The sequence below is a fragment of the Saccostrea cucullata genome, unplaced genomic scaffold, assembly GCF_032062105.1.
Source record: "Saccostrea cucullata isolate Sc308-1 unplaced genomic scaffold, CSIRO_AGI_Scuc_v1 ctg1065, whole genome shotgun sequence".
Classification (NCBI taxonomy): domain Eukaryota; kingdom Metazoa; phylum Mollusca; class Bivalvia; order Ostreida; family Ostreidae; genus Saccostrea; species Saccostrea cuccullata.
The window spans coordinates 99,842-115,374 of record NW_026923631.1 but is presented as its reverse complement, the minus strand read 5'-3'; positions in this window follow the sequence as shown (position 1 = coordinate 115,374).

The window sequence follows — 15,533 nt, the reverse complement described above, 5'->3', positions numbered from 1 at the left end:
TTCATTAAAAAAGAATTTCAAGGGCGATAATGGAACGATAACTCTTGTATATGGATGCATTTTATTTTACATGCACAGAAAACAATTTGATATTCTGATTTAAAAAGCATCACTCCAGTATTTTTTCTAAAGGGAATTAGACAGGTATGAGAGTAAATATTATTTTTATATATACCTTATATTTCTAATTTAATTGTGAGATTAAAAATAATTGATCTTTCTAATGACCATATCAAATTTTCTTCAAATCATGATTTGACATATCATTCATTTCTGAAAAAGAAAGCAACGCTTCATACTTCAAACTATTTTTTATTTGAATTGAATGTTATAGTTGTTGCTGAAAATCAATGTTTGGAATTTAAAAAAAAAAAGTCGTGAAATGCGGAGCAGAGGGATATTGTCCCTTAAGCAGAAAATGTAGCTATAAAGTTAATTGATTATATTTATTATAAATTAATTATATACCACATAGCTTAATAGCACTTTAGTAACAGGGGAAGAGGATCTATTTATTTGTTTTTTTTTTATGAATTTCGTGACAATATTCTTATCTAATAGTGTGAGTTCAGAAGGTTCATCATTTCCATAACTAAAATATTTTCAAGATAACATGGTATGTGTGGGAATGTGTTTGTTTGTTTGTGTTGTTTCTTCATTTATGTTATCCAGGAAATTAAATTATTTGATCAATTGCTATCTGAAAAGCTCACAGAATAGTTAAGGCTTCAATCAGGATGCGGAGCCTTAATTATAAAGGAAATGTTATGTACGACATACAAAATTATGAGGTCTTCAACTCATTACAAAAAGAAATAATTTGCAACATTAAACTGTTAAATACGAGGGACGTTCAAAAATTTCGCGGACTTGTTGCACAGAAAAAAAATTTGACGACATAATCGGGCAAAATATCACACATAATATAAAAGAATCATTACTTATATGGTCTTCAAAATATCATATCAAAATATTGTAAATTGGTATCAATTTTGAGTGATTTTTCAGGACATATCATTATGTCACGGAGCAGCAAAATCTTCGACGTAACAGGTATTATTAAAAAATACGTGATTGAGTTTTCATTTTCTCAACATTTTCCCAAGAGCACCTGTACAGTTTGAGTTACCTTATCTACTCAACATCCAAACAACATTTCTTAACAAGCTAAAAATCTATTAAACAAGTAAAGAATATTCTTTTCTGTTTTAAAACCAAAAACTGCAGGTATTTATCAGATATAATGTGATATTAGTGACTATCAATCATGTTATTTTCAGTGAGGATGAAGTTTTCGTCGATAATCTTCCCGTCCTCCCGTAGAGCCTTTTTACAGAGGTCTAACGGTCTAAAATTTCAATTTGCTATCTAGAGTATATCAAACTAGTTATTTTGTCAAATGTAACCAGCATTTGTTTTAATTAAAAACATTCATAGTTAATGTTAAAAAATGTTTATTCTAAATATATTTCAGATAGTTATTTTTTAAAGTATTTCTGAGATAACATGATATATATAGCGATTTGTGTATATCATCTAAAAACTAAAAAAAAAAAAACTAAAAAAAAAAAAAAACAAAAAAAAAAAAAAAAAAAAAAACAACAAAAAAACAAAAAACAAAAAAAAAACTCTATTCTTAGTAGCTACTGTTCCTTCGCCATGCACTCTGAATTAGAGAGAAAGTTGCTAGTCTTTTTTATGGGACCCTGACAACCGCGATCTCATATCTTGGAAGGCATTTGCACTATAAAGAACTATCACTTCTTAGCTTAGTTGAGGAAAGGCCGAGTTCACATTCATGGCGTATCGTATTGGAGGTCAAACTTCGGACGTCATGAAAAATTTAATTTAGCGACATAAATGAAATAACGACAGGATTATGCGCACTGAATTAATTCATTTTATACATTCTTTATAAAATTTGGTAAAATTACATTACTTGATTACAATACTGTCGAGTAATAGAAGAAGGTCTCTGGTTAAATACAAATTTTACATCCTTACCATGGCACATTATAAATGATTTGGAGGAATAGATTCTCTTTTTTAAATTATTGCAAAAATGCTCAAATAGATATGAAACTATCGCTATTTTTTAACCTAATCATTAAAACAAAAGTAAAATAATTTATTTAATACAATTTATATAGAATGTGAATTTATTAAGTAGCATTGGAGTTTCAAAGGTACAATGAATGTATAGAATATCGCTAGAATGAAAAGTGTATTCGTTTTTTACATAAAAATTGCAAGTGCGAATATTTGGCTCTTTATAAGCTTGAATATCGAATGTGAATTGCTTATATATTGTCTATTGTTTTTGTTTTGGAAGGTGCTTGCTGTTGATACTGTTCTGCATCAAACAAATTTTATTTATAGCAGAATTTAAGCGAAGTGGAAATTTTAAGCAATTGTACGCATTTTCAGTAAAATCTTCTGTTCAAAGGTAGAGATGAATTTTCAATTTAAAACTCTGAGCTTTTTTTGCTACTTTATACAATCACAGTGGTACAGAGTTGAGCGGCCACAACCTGTCAGACCACCCAGGTTTTCCTCTCCGGGTCCGCTCTGGGTTACCTCGGGCTCTCTAGGGCTGACCCAGAGCAAATACGGAGTGCACAAATATAACATTTTATTGGGGGGGGGGAATGGTTCTTATATATTTCCTAATTGTTGAACAGGAGAAAACTTAACAAATTTATATAGTTGCAGCCCTTTCGAAATGTATCTAAGTATAATTATCTTACATGTTAAAATAAGTTTTGGATGTTTAAAAAAATATACAGGATTTTCTATCATCCTTAATATATTGAAATCCAGTATATTTAGCATATAGTTCTTTATTTTTTATTTGTAAATCTTTCGTTTAATTACAAATGTTTATTTTACGTTTGGAATTTTTTGTTTCAAGAAATATAATGACCATGTATTTTTTCAGGAGAGGATTTTTTAGGAAGAAACGGATTTAAGATCTTTATTATAGAAGACCATAAGATAGATAAAATATTTAACTTACTCTCTACACGTGTGGAATCTGCAATAAAAAAAGAATGTTCTTATATTAACCCCCTTTGATATCTACTATTTTATAATTATATTAACCCCCTTTGATATCTACTATTTTATGATGATATTTAACAAAATGAAATTCATATGTATTCATAATTACTTGAGAGCCTGGTTTAAGAAATAAGTATTAACAACTTTGTGAACTGCAATGGGAATTTAAGTGGATCGGTCACGTAATCTAATCATGTAAAGGCCAGATGCCTTCTCAGAAAATTTTATGACGTACTGACCCATTTCAATTTCCATTGAAGTTTATAAATTTGCTATTTATTTCTCATATATACAATTGAGATTGACAATAAAATATATTCGGATAAAAATATTGTACTAATAGGTGGTCGTAGATTTTCGACAAAAGAACGTAAAGTGTAAATCAGCTTGAATTGCGGTTGCGCATTGAATTCATCAGGCTAAGGATTCTATTTCGAAAGGAATATTCTTTGAAATGCTACTAGTGATCAGTAAAAGTGAACATGTTGTTGTCTGTGAATATTTCTCTTCGTGAAAATTGATAATCAATGCTAAAAATACGCAAAAACACTCCCAAATTTTGATGAATAAAAAATTAAGGAATTTTGGTTTTCAGGTGAGTAATCTGCAATAAAAAAAGAATGTTCTTATATTTACCTCCTTTGATATCTACTATTTTATGATGATATTAAACAGAAATATAATTTATATGCATTCATAATTACATGCAAGCCTGGTTTAAGAAATAAATAAGACGATCATAGACTTTAATGAGAATTGAGGTGGATCGGTTACGCAATCTTATCCTAAGAAGCCCAAAGGCCATCTCAGAGAATTTTATGACGTATTGACCATTCAATTCAATTGAAATTCAAATGACGTATTCAATTCCCACTGAAGTTTAAAAACTTGTTAATATTTACTTCTATATACAATTGAGATGAACAATTAAGTAAATATATTCGGATATAAATATTGCACCAACTAGTGGTTGTAGATTTCCGACACAAGTACGCAAATCAGTATGTAAATCGGCCTGAAAGGCGGTAGCGCTTCGAATTCATCAGGCATAGGAATCTATTTCGAAAGGAATATTCTGTGCTACTTGTGATCATGCAGTAATAGTGCACAGATTGTTGTCTGGGAATATTTTTATCAATGAAAAGTTAATCAATGCTAAAAATACACAAAACACACCCGAAATTTGATGATTGAAAATTGGAGAAATTTCAGCCGCACTTGTAATCAAAAACATTCCTCTACGACTTCACTAACTAAAGGCACATTTATGATGTAAAAACGGAGACCCTTGCGACAACATACATTGAACTACGACAACGACGAGCTGATTCTCAGCTGTTAATAGCTTGCTTCGATATTTTCCAACAAATCTTCACATTTATTGTGATCAGAATTTAATGAAAATATTTTACTAAAAGTCTACCAAAAATAAACGTTAGAGACTGTACATGCAATTGACAAAACACATAAAATTTGTAGACAAAGGCTACGGTAGTTTCTTTCGGTATATTTTCTTTGTTCAAAGGTAAAACATGTAAAACTGATCAGCAAAAAATATATATACATTGTAAATAAAACAGTTATTATTTTATTATTTCTAACCAACTAGAGCAAGCTATTTTATATTTATGTACCAGGAGATATAATTGCGCCGTGTGAGTAGGTATGAGTAGGTCACATAGTGACCTATGTACGGAAGCCCAGAAGGCTCATTCGAGATTCAAGTTTCGAAATACGAGATTCGAAATTCGAATTTCGAAATACGAGTTTCGAAATTCAAAATCCAAACTAACCAATCAAAAGCGAGTTCAACTTTTGATTACTTCCCTTCCTTACGTTTTCGCTATCAAGAAATCGTTGAATATATTTATAACAAATGTATCATTTGCTAAAATGATAATGCAAGAAAAAATGTTTTTTGTATTAAAACGAAATAAAAATAAGATTTGGATTACATTTTGACAAAATAGCAAATGCGTATATATTGAATATTATATGATCTTATCGTTGACTTGCGGAACAAGTAGGTCAACTAATTCATTGCTGATGGAGAATGTTACATTCTATTATAATTAGATATGAAATATTATGAGTTGTATCTACACTGCACAAAAATCTAAGGGTATATATTTCATTACATTTATAAAGGGTACAATTGTGCAGTGAGACTTGACTGCTGAATCGAGCTGTAGCGTTATGTTAAGCTTTATAAAAGTATATTTAAGTCATTGGCCATAAAGCTATATGGTCAGGGACTAAAATGTAACACCATAACGCTATATAGTTCTGCATTTAATTTAGACATCTACTATTTGATATAAGATAAAATAAATGCCGAATTTATTTTAATTCATATTGCCAAGCTGTATTGTAGATATTATTTTTAATCAATTCAAGAAATCAAAGCTTAGATGAAAATTGCAATTAAATACTTACTTTTATGTATTTTTTCTATCAGAAAATCGAACGCGATTTTCGTTTATCAATACTACGTGGTCTTTCAAGTTTCATCCCTTTCAGTGTATTTGGAAAAATAGGCAGACGGGATGGGTAGGGGTGGGGTTATTGTTCATCTTTAGACACTTGACACGTATTCATAACTTTATTTATATGTCATCAACCCCGTAAACAAAGTAGACAATACAAAAATATATATATTCCTGATATATGTATTCTATTTAATATATAAGAAGCCATAATATAATTTGAGGTATATCTTGCTGATAAAAAAAACCAATGATAATTCAAATTTCCTTCCAATATATATAACACTCTTTCTTCCATTGTGATTTAATTAAATGATTTATTTGTTATCATACATTAAACAACTCCTTGATATTAAAATCATAATAAAAGGGAGTAATCAAATCTTGAACCCGCTTTTGATTGGTTAATCTGAATCTTGAATCTCGAAATTCGAATTTCGAATCTCGTATTTCGAACCTTGAATCTCGAATGAACCTTTTGTGAGCTTTTGATTGGTTAATCTGGATCTTGAATCTCGAAACTAGAATTTAGAATCTCGTATTTCGAACCTTGAATCTCGAATGAGCCTTCTGGGCTTTCGTACCTATGACCTGTAAATAACTTCATACAAATATGAATACATTTTCTCTCTGCATGTTTAAATAATAGATAGATACCACAAATGTTTATATCAAAATATAAAGAATTTCATCTCAAAACAAAATCATAACAAAATTTATCGACATTATCCAGTATTAAGACAGAAAATATAACTATATGCTTGATTGATTAAAATTACTATCAAAGTAAACCTTTACGCATAAAGCCATTAAAGCACTTATGAAGAAAATCTGGAAAATTCCTATTTTTCTTTTCAACTGATCAATTTTAAGATTTTTAAACAAAATAAATATTTTAAAGATTTTTTTATTTTAAATTGGTTTTCTTTCCTTTTAAAAAAGAAAAGAGTTGGTAGAGATAGTAAAAACCATATGAAATGAAATAGTTGGCTCCATGTTTGTGACGTCACAATGCCAAAATGACGTGAATATGTAGATCACTTGTGAAAAAAAATAAAATGGATGACTCGGTTGTAATCGAGTAACGAACGACTGTGAAATTAAACATTTATTTTTGAAATTCCTTTGCATTAATTAAAAAATAAATTTTACGCAGTAATAATAATTTTCTTCTACTTGTTTATTTGAATTATTTAATTTCATATACATGAACACTGTTCGTCAAATGTGATGCTGATGACACTGAAATGGACAGGGACGATGATGTAAGATATTTTCCCTCCTGGAGTATGAACCCAGAGAGGCAGGGGTACTTGTTTCGGAAGGTCTGTCCCTTCGTTTGGAAACATCACAAGGACTCTCCTAGTCCTAGTCTTGGGAGTAATCTGATTATTGTTGTTGTTAAAGTTTTTTTTTCTGTTTATATAAAATTTTTATCTATGCTAATAATTTATTGAATGCTAATCGTATTTCTTGACCAAATGTAATCATTTAACTTGAATCATTTTATTCTAGTCTAGTTTATAAATATAAATGTACTAACATTGTGAAAGATCGATTGATATTTTTTTAATTTTTAAATACATTATGCAAAAACATATTTCTAGGTATAAACGTTGTCGTTTTTATCACAAAGACAATCCATTTGCATGTACGGAAAAATAACCTTGTCCAGCGTGTGTATGATCAAAATAATCAGAAAGACTAGCTCTGTCAGAAACGGTAAAAAAACAAATTTCGAAAATTTGGTTTTCAAGGTCACTTTTCACGTGACGCAACTAAAATATCAATTAAACGCTACTAAATATCATTGTAATATTACGATTTTTTTTTGGGGGGGGGGGGGCGGGGCAAAATCTGCTCTTATCACATGTAGTCATTTGAGGTGTTTGTTGTCTTTTATGCACCAATTTTATATAGGAAATTAAATTCAAATTTAATCCAAAGAAAAAACACATGCCACTTCCTTAAATCAAAACAAAATAATTTGTTCCATCTCCACATTAAATAAGAATCATGCATGGATAGAGATATCTCTAAAACATATTCCGAATTGGGAAAAAGTTATCAAGATCATATAAGGAATTACGATGTGAGGAAAATAAGTAAAGCCTGCTACCTACATGTATTTCGCTAACATATGAAATGAAGATGAATAAGCACTTAACATTAACATTTTAAATTCATAGTAAAGAAGCTTAATCAACTGATACTTACATAGTGAAGGTCGGCGATCTGAAATAGATAATCAAAGTATTATGTGTAGTTATAAAAGCTACGAATCCAGACAATAACTTGTTTAAACATATAAATGTTTGCATTGCTATCAGCTTTTAATTTATAGCAAAAAAAGCGAGTTTTTAATTTATAGCAAAAATAGCGAGCTTTTAATTTATAGCAAAAATAGCAAGTATGCAAATAGCAAGTAAAATATTTTAATGCGCCTACACAATGGAGAATTCAAAGCAAATTCTTAACTCTCAAAAGAAATTATATCTCTTGCTTGATAGTTAACTCGTTCGTTCCTTCTATTTGTTTTAAATTCAAAGCCAGACTATCTTTTAAAAAAAAATGTTTACTTGTACTCATCCGATCAACTGAATAAAACTGGCTTCGCCCAAAAAACCATTTTATTCTAGACTTATTATAAATATACTAACATTGTGAAGGATCGATTGATTGTTTACAATTTTTAAATACATTATGTAAAAGCACATTTCTAGCTTTATACGTTATCGTTTTCATTAAAAAAATAACCCAATTGCATGGTCGAAAAAATAACTTTGTCCAGCTTTTGTATGAACAAAATAATTAGAAGAACTAGCTCTTTCAGAAAGCGTCAAAAACCAAATTTCGGAAATTTGGTCCTGAAGGTCCCTTTTCACTTGATGCAACTCAAATATCAGTTTAAGGTCACTGAATATCATAATGAAATAAAGATTTTTAGGGGGCGGGGCAAAATCTGTTCTTATCATATGTAGCCATTTGAGGTGTTTGTTGTTTTTCATGCACCTATTTTATCCAGGAAATTAAATTCAAATTAAACCTAAAGAAAATACACATACCACCTTCTCAAATCAAAAAAAAAATTGTTACATCTTCACATTAAACTAGAGGTACTGTGAGCAATGAGCCCACTAAATGATACCCCCGTCTACCATAAGTATAAAATGGCAGTGTCCATGTTTTGCTTTGGAAAATCCAATATATATGTCAGATGAAGCAGTAAAATAAGATGTGTACAATGTCAATATGTAATAAAAATTCTTTGAAAGTTTCATTCAATTTTCTTCAGTGGTATGATAGGAGTTACAGATAAGAGATGGGTACCCCAAAGCGTAACAGACGGACGGACGGACGGAAATACCGATTACTATATATCCTCCCGCTTTTCAAATGGGGGGGGTATGATAAGAATTATGCATGGATAGAGATATCTTAAAAACATATTCCGACGCTTTTTTATATATAAGAAGGCCACAGTAAATATTAATTGGGGAAAATTATTAAAACTAGATGTACTGTGAGCAATGAGCTTACTAAATGATACCCCCCGCCTTCCATATGGTTATAACTGATGACAAAGTCTATGTTTTACCTTGGCCGGGAAGCCCAAAATATGTGTCGGATCAAAAAGTAAAATAGATGGTCACAATGGCAATATGTAATAAAGATTCTGTGAAAGTGTCATTACCTTTCACTCAGTGGTTTAAGAGGAGTTGCGGATAAGAGATGGGTACCCTGAAGCGGAACAGACGGACGGACGTGCAGCTAGACGGACGGACGGACAGACATAACAATTACTATATACCACCCGGCTTTTAAAGCGGGGGGTATAATCATACTAGTTTAAGGAATTAAGATGTGAGGAATATAAGTAATACATGCTACCTACATGTATTTCGTTAACATATGAAATGAAGATGAATAAGCACTTAACATTAACATTTTAAATTCATAGTAAAGAAGCTTAATCAACTGATACTTACATAGTGAAGGTAGGCGATCTGAAATAGATATTTAAAGTATTATGTATATTTATAAAAGCTTCGACTGCAGACAATACCGTGTTTAAGCACTGCTGCGAGCTTTTAATTTATAGTGAAAATAGCTAGTATGCACATTGCAATTAAAGCTTTTTAACACCTACACAATGGAAAATTCAAAGAAAATTCTTATCTTTCTTATCTTATCTTTCGAAAGAAAATGATATCTCTTCCTAGATAGTTAACTCGTTCGTTCCTTCTGTTTTTTTTTAATTCAAAGCCAGACCATCTTTCAGAAAGAAACATGGGATAGAATGCACTTTACCGGTACGGCCGCCATTTTGATTCTAGATCCGCGCGTGAAAGTGCGCGGCGTAAAAACTAAGCAACGTATCAACTATGATGGGCGACGCCATTTTGTTGTGTAGGAAACTCTCGAAGCGAGAAAAAAGATATCTAAATGGGTTTTCGCTTTTTAAAGCGGGGGTGTGGGGGCGGCAGCCCCCAATACGTAAACAAAATGAATAAAACAAACTTACCTTAGTCGTCAGATAAATCTGCGCTAAGACTCGGAGCCATACGTATGTGTCACTATACATATCGTATACATGTAGAACTATTGTGTCTTTTTTTGCACTGAGTTGTAAATACGTTTTTATGGGTAATAAAGGAGATAAACGTCATTTTTAATTATAGCTACTATCCTAGTGCATTCTTGTTTTAGTAAAGATTTCCTATATAACTGCATTCCATGTATTCTCAATGATTGTAAAGTATCCAGTGTTTTGCAAATTGAAATCTCTAGATTTTTTAGTTCGTAAATCCAGGAGTATGTTAGATTAACAGCAGCTCTGTTTCCAAAAATCTAAGATGTCTCTTTTACGTTTCATTTTTCTTATACTGCCGATTGCTGTTTCTCGAAACAAGACCGTCCTCACTGCATGTTTACAAGTTTTGCCCCTCCACTTATTCAACATTTCCAAAAACTAAGGATCACATTTATCGCTAAAATTTCCAAAAATTCTAGAATGCTGCAGTCAGTCAATTAAAAATATCCATTCATAGAAAACACAATACAAATCATCGTAAATAAGGTGCATGTTGAATCACTGTTTACAATCATATAGAGTGGAAGTCAAACTTTCTATTTCACGTCACCTACCCTGACCAATCACAGCACTGAAATAAGTCACGTGCTTAACAACGTCACGACTTTGGAATGTGGCCGACAGAATGAAAGTGAATGGTTTGTTTTGAAAGTGCTTTTAGTTTTAATTAATAACTTCGTTAATTAAACGAAGTTTATTAACATGAAAAATGACGAGGAATTCAAAAAATAGGTTATTTTTGCATTTTATCGCCTTTTTAGCGAAATCGTCACGCTGACGCGTGACTCTCTTATAGAGAAAGAGCACGTGCTATTTCCATATGATTTGGACGTACCGGGAAAGTGCAGTTGTCCCGAAAAATGTTTGCTTGTACTCATCCGATCGACTAAATAAAACTGGCTCCGCTCAAAATTCTTCGTTATGAATATACTAACATTGTGAAGGATCGATTGATTGTTTATATATTTTAAATTCATTTTGTAAAAACTAGGGATGGCAATCGATTGCAGAATTGCTAATCGGTTAACAGCAAAACGTTCCGACCGATTAACTGGTTAGTCGTATCAAAATAATATACATTCTGACATTTTCTTTTCATTTACACAAAAAGGCTAAAAAGACGTTAGAAGTTACATTCTATTATTTTGATAAGGGAATTTTATGAGTATATTTTATTTCAATTTCAATAGACAAGAAAAATATTAAAAATCAGACAGGGATAATTTTTCCAACGCAGATGTTAAAGTTGTTACCATAATCAAAACTAGTCTATGTCTGAACTCTCATTTTATTTACAATGTTATTTATGATAATATAATTTAATAGAAAACGGCAAAATAAAGACATACTATAAGTAAAAAAGCTTAACGGTGATGTTTTTGATATAATTAAAAAACAGTACTATCTGGGTAACGGGATGATGTTATGAAAACAATAATTAACACTTTACGAATTGACCAGTTACCCTGCGATCTCTATCTGGAGAACTATATATACCACCAAATATTCTTAATTTGAAGAAGTGTAAAAACACTGAATAAAAATCTATGTAGCGCTTTCCTCTCTAAGAAAAAATACAACAGAAAGAAACTGCGCTCAAATTAACATTTATTTTATATTTTCCGACTGACCGATTACGGATTTCCTATCCGATTAGCATCGTTCCGACCGATTAGTCGATTAACCGGTTACAGATGGTCATCCCTAGTAAAAACATATTTCTAGCTATAAACGTTATCGTTTTCATTTCATGACGAAAAAAATAACCTTGTCTAGCGTTTGTATGTTCAAAATAATTAGAAGAACTAGCTCTTTCATAAAGCGTCAAAAACCAAATTTCGGAAATTTGGTTCGGAAGGTCCCATTTCGCTTGACGCAACTCAAATGTCAATTAAACGTTACTAAATATCATTCTAATATTACGATTTTTTTTGGGGGGGGGAGGCAAAATTTGCTCTTATCATATGTAGTCATTTGAGGTGTTTGTTGTCTTTTATGCACCAATTTTATCCGGGAAATTAAATTCCAATTAAATCTAAAGAAAAAACACGTGCTACTTCCTTTGGGGGATTCGAACCCGTGATGCAAGGATCAACTCCCTAGTCTACGAATCAAGAGCTTACGCTCGAACCACTCTGCCATGCGGGCGCCGATTCAAAACGTAAAAATAAACTTTCTAATTTAAAGCTTGCATTTTTTAATACCCATGGACCAGGTTTCAGGATCCCCCTCCCCCTGGAAACCCCCATCACTGGCCATCAGGTACTTCCCTTGCCCCGTATGGGACTAAAATGCCCAACACCCTTGCCTCACTAAAAATTTGAGCCTAATTACGGCCTTGGGAGATATTATTGCACCGTGTGAGTATGTCACGTAATGAACTATGACCTGTAAATAACTTCATACAAATATGAATAAATTTGCTCTCTGCATTTTTATACAATAGATAAATAAATGTTTATATTGCAATATGTAGAATTAAATCTCTTCTAACAAAATTTTCCGAATCTGTCTTCTTACGCAGAATGTAATTTGAAGGAAATTACATTATGTAATATTAAGACAGAAAATATAACTATATGTTCGATTGATTATATTTACTATCAAAGTGAACTTTCACGCATATAGCTATTAAAGCACTTATTTAATAATAAGAAAAAATTCCGGAAATTTCTTTTTTTTTATTTCAACGGATCTATTTTGAGATTTTTAAACAAAATAAATATTAAAAAGAAAACGATTTAAAAAAAATTGTTTCCTTTCCTTTTCAGAAGAAGCAAGGTTATTTGAAATCAATTTTTTTGTTGCATTAAATAAATTAAGTTTTTATTCTCAGATCTGCATTTCTTTTAAAATCATTCATGTAGATTTCAGGCATTAATATGAATTATTTTCTGAATACGTGAGGTTATCAATAAGAACTATCAATTAACAAAAATTCATAACAGATTGGAATTTGGCACACACAGGGTCCTGCAGATTTTCTATAAAACCATATGAAATGAAATATTTTGCTCCATGTTTGTGACGTCACTATGTCAAGATGACGTCAATATGTAGATCATTTGTGAAAAAAAAATGGATGACTCTGTTGTACGGCAAGGAACGGCTGTGAAGTTAATTGTTTAGTTTTGAAATTCCCTTGAATTAATTAAAAAACATTGTTTACACGGTTCATAAAGACAAACGTTTTTCCAGAACGCAGTACAGTTAAGGTGCGCAATGGAAATATCGGCTAAATTTTGTATTTAAAAGTGTATTCGTAATCGGGATGGCGATTATTTTTAGTACATTATTTATATCGGATAATTGTAATTATGATTAGTAACTACATATCGAGGACAATTATATTTTATATTTAGACTAGTCACGTGATGCGGCAGTCACGTGATTTTAGCACATTGACTTGAAGTATTGATGTTACATATAAATATCAATAGTGCAAGGGCATAACCAAGTTAAATTTCCAAGTTTAGTATATAAATATTTTCAACATTTATCGTAGTTTCTAAAAAGTGCTGCGATCCTGTCTAAATTCTGCAATATTATTGTTAAAATTATACTTGTATGACCGAATGCTATATTTTTTGCTGGTAAGCAGCATGAAATACTGATATAATTAAACTGTTTTTCAGATTTCATCAGGATCGCAGCACTTTTCAGATACCTTATTAGTTCTATAGTTGAAATATAAAAGCTTACTTTGATCCATAGAGTGTATGCCCTTGCACTAGATCGATTTATTAAGACCCCCACATTACCTTCCGGTGTACTTGCATACAAATATACGGCAGTGTCAATTAAATACGCAATGTACAGAAAATATATTAATAAAGTAGTGAAGAAGACATTAAATTCAAGTTATTGGCCCATAGAATATCTGTAAATAATATTTTATCTAATTAGAGAATACATATTTTGTTGAGAAAATATTACTTGATTTGTCTCTCACTGCATACAAACTACGTCACGTTGTAAGAAATGACGTCATATTGACAAGTGTATTGCGATGAGTGACTTTCTTATAACTTGTTATGTGGGATTTAACTAACAACAAAACAACACGCTGTAGTAAGTTTTTATGTAGTTTGATGATTTCTTACTAGTTAAATAAGCAGATAAACTCATTTTGTGGTATTTTAAAGAAATGTTGTATGACGTATATTGTGTATGATGTCATAGTCAAGTTTTCCCGTACAAATTAGGCTCCGCCTCCTTTTTGTAACCTTAACTGTGCTGCGAAGTTTAGTCATTAATTGCATCGAATGTTTTAGTGAAGGACGGGAAATGAATAAAAGACAATCCATTTGCATGTACGGAAAAAATAACCTTGTCTAGCGTTTGTATGTTCAAAATAATCAGAAAGACTAGCTCTGTCAGAAACGGTAAAAAAAACAAATTTCGTAAATTTGGTTTTCAATGCCACTTTTCACTTGACGCAACTCAAATATCAATTAAACGCTACTAAATATCATTCTTATATTACGATTTTTTTTGGGGGGGAGGCAAAGTCTGCTCTTAACATATGTAGTCATTTGAGGTGTTTGTTGTCTTTAATGCACCAATTTTATCCGGGAAATTACATTCCAATTTAATCCAAAGAAAAAACACATGCCACTTCCTTAAATCAAAACAAAATAATTTGTTCCATCTCCACATTAAATAAGAATCATTCATGGATAGAGATATCTCAAAAACATATTCCGAATTGGGAAAAATTATCAAAATCTTATAAGGAATTACGATGTGAGGAATATAAGTAAAGCCTGCTACCTACATGCATTTCGCTAACATATGAAATGAAGATGAATAAGCACTTAACATTAACACTTTAAATTCATAGTAAAAAAGCTTAATCAACTGATACTTACATCGTGAACGTCGGCGATCTGAAATAGATATTCAAAGTTTTATGTATAGGTATAAAAGCTACGACTCCAGACAATAACGTGTTTAAACATATAAATTTTTGCACTGCTGCGAGCTTTTAATTTATAGTAAAAATAGCGAGTATGCACATTGCAATCAAAGTATTTTAATGCCCCTACACAATGGAAAATTCAAAAAAAATTCTTATCTTTCGAAAGAAAATTATATCCCTTACTAGATAGTTAACCTGTTCGTTCCTTCTGTTTTTTTAATTCAAAGCAAGACCATCTTTCAGACTAAAAAAAATGTTTGCTTGCACTCATCCGATCAACTAAATAAAACTGGCTCCGCTCAAAATTCTTCGTTATGAATATACTAACATTGTGAAGGATCGATTGATTGTTTACAAATTTTAAATTCATTTTGTAAAAACTAGGGATGGCAATCGATTGCAGAATTGCTAATCGGTTAACAGCAAAACGTTCCGACCGATCAACTGGTTAGTCGTATCAAGATAATATACA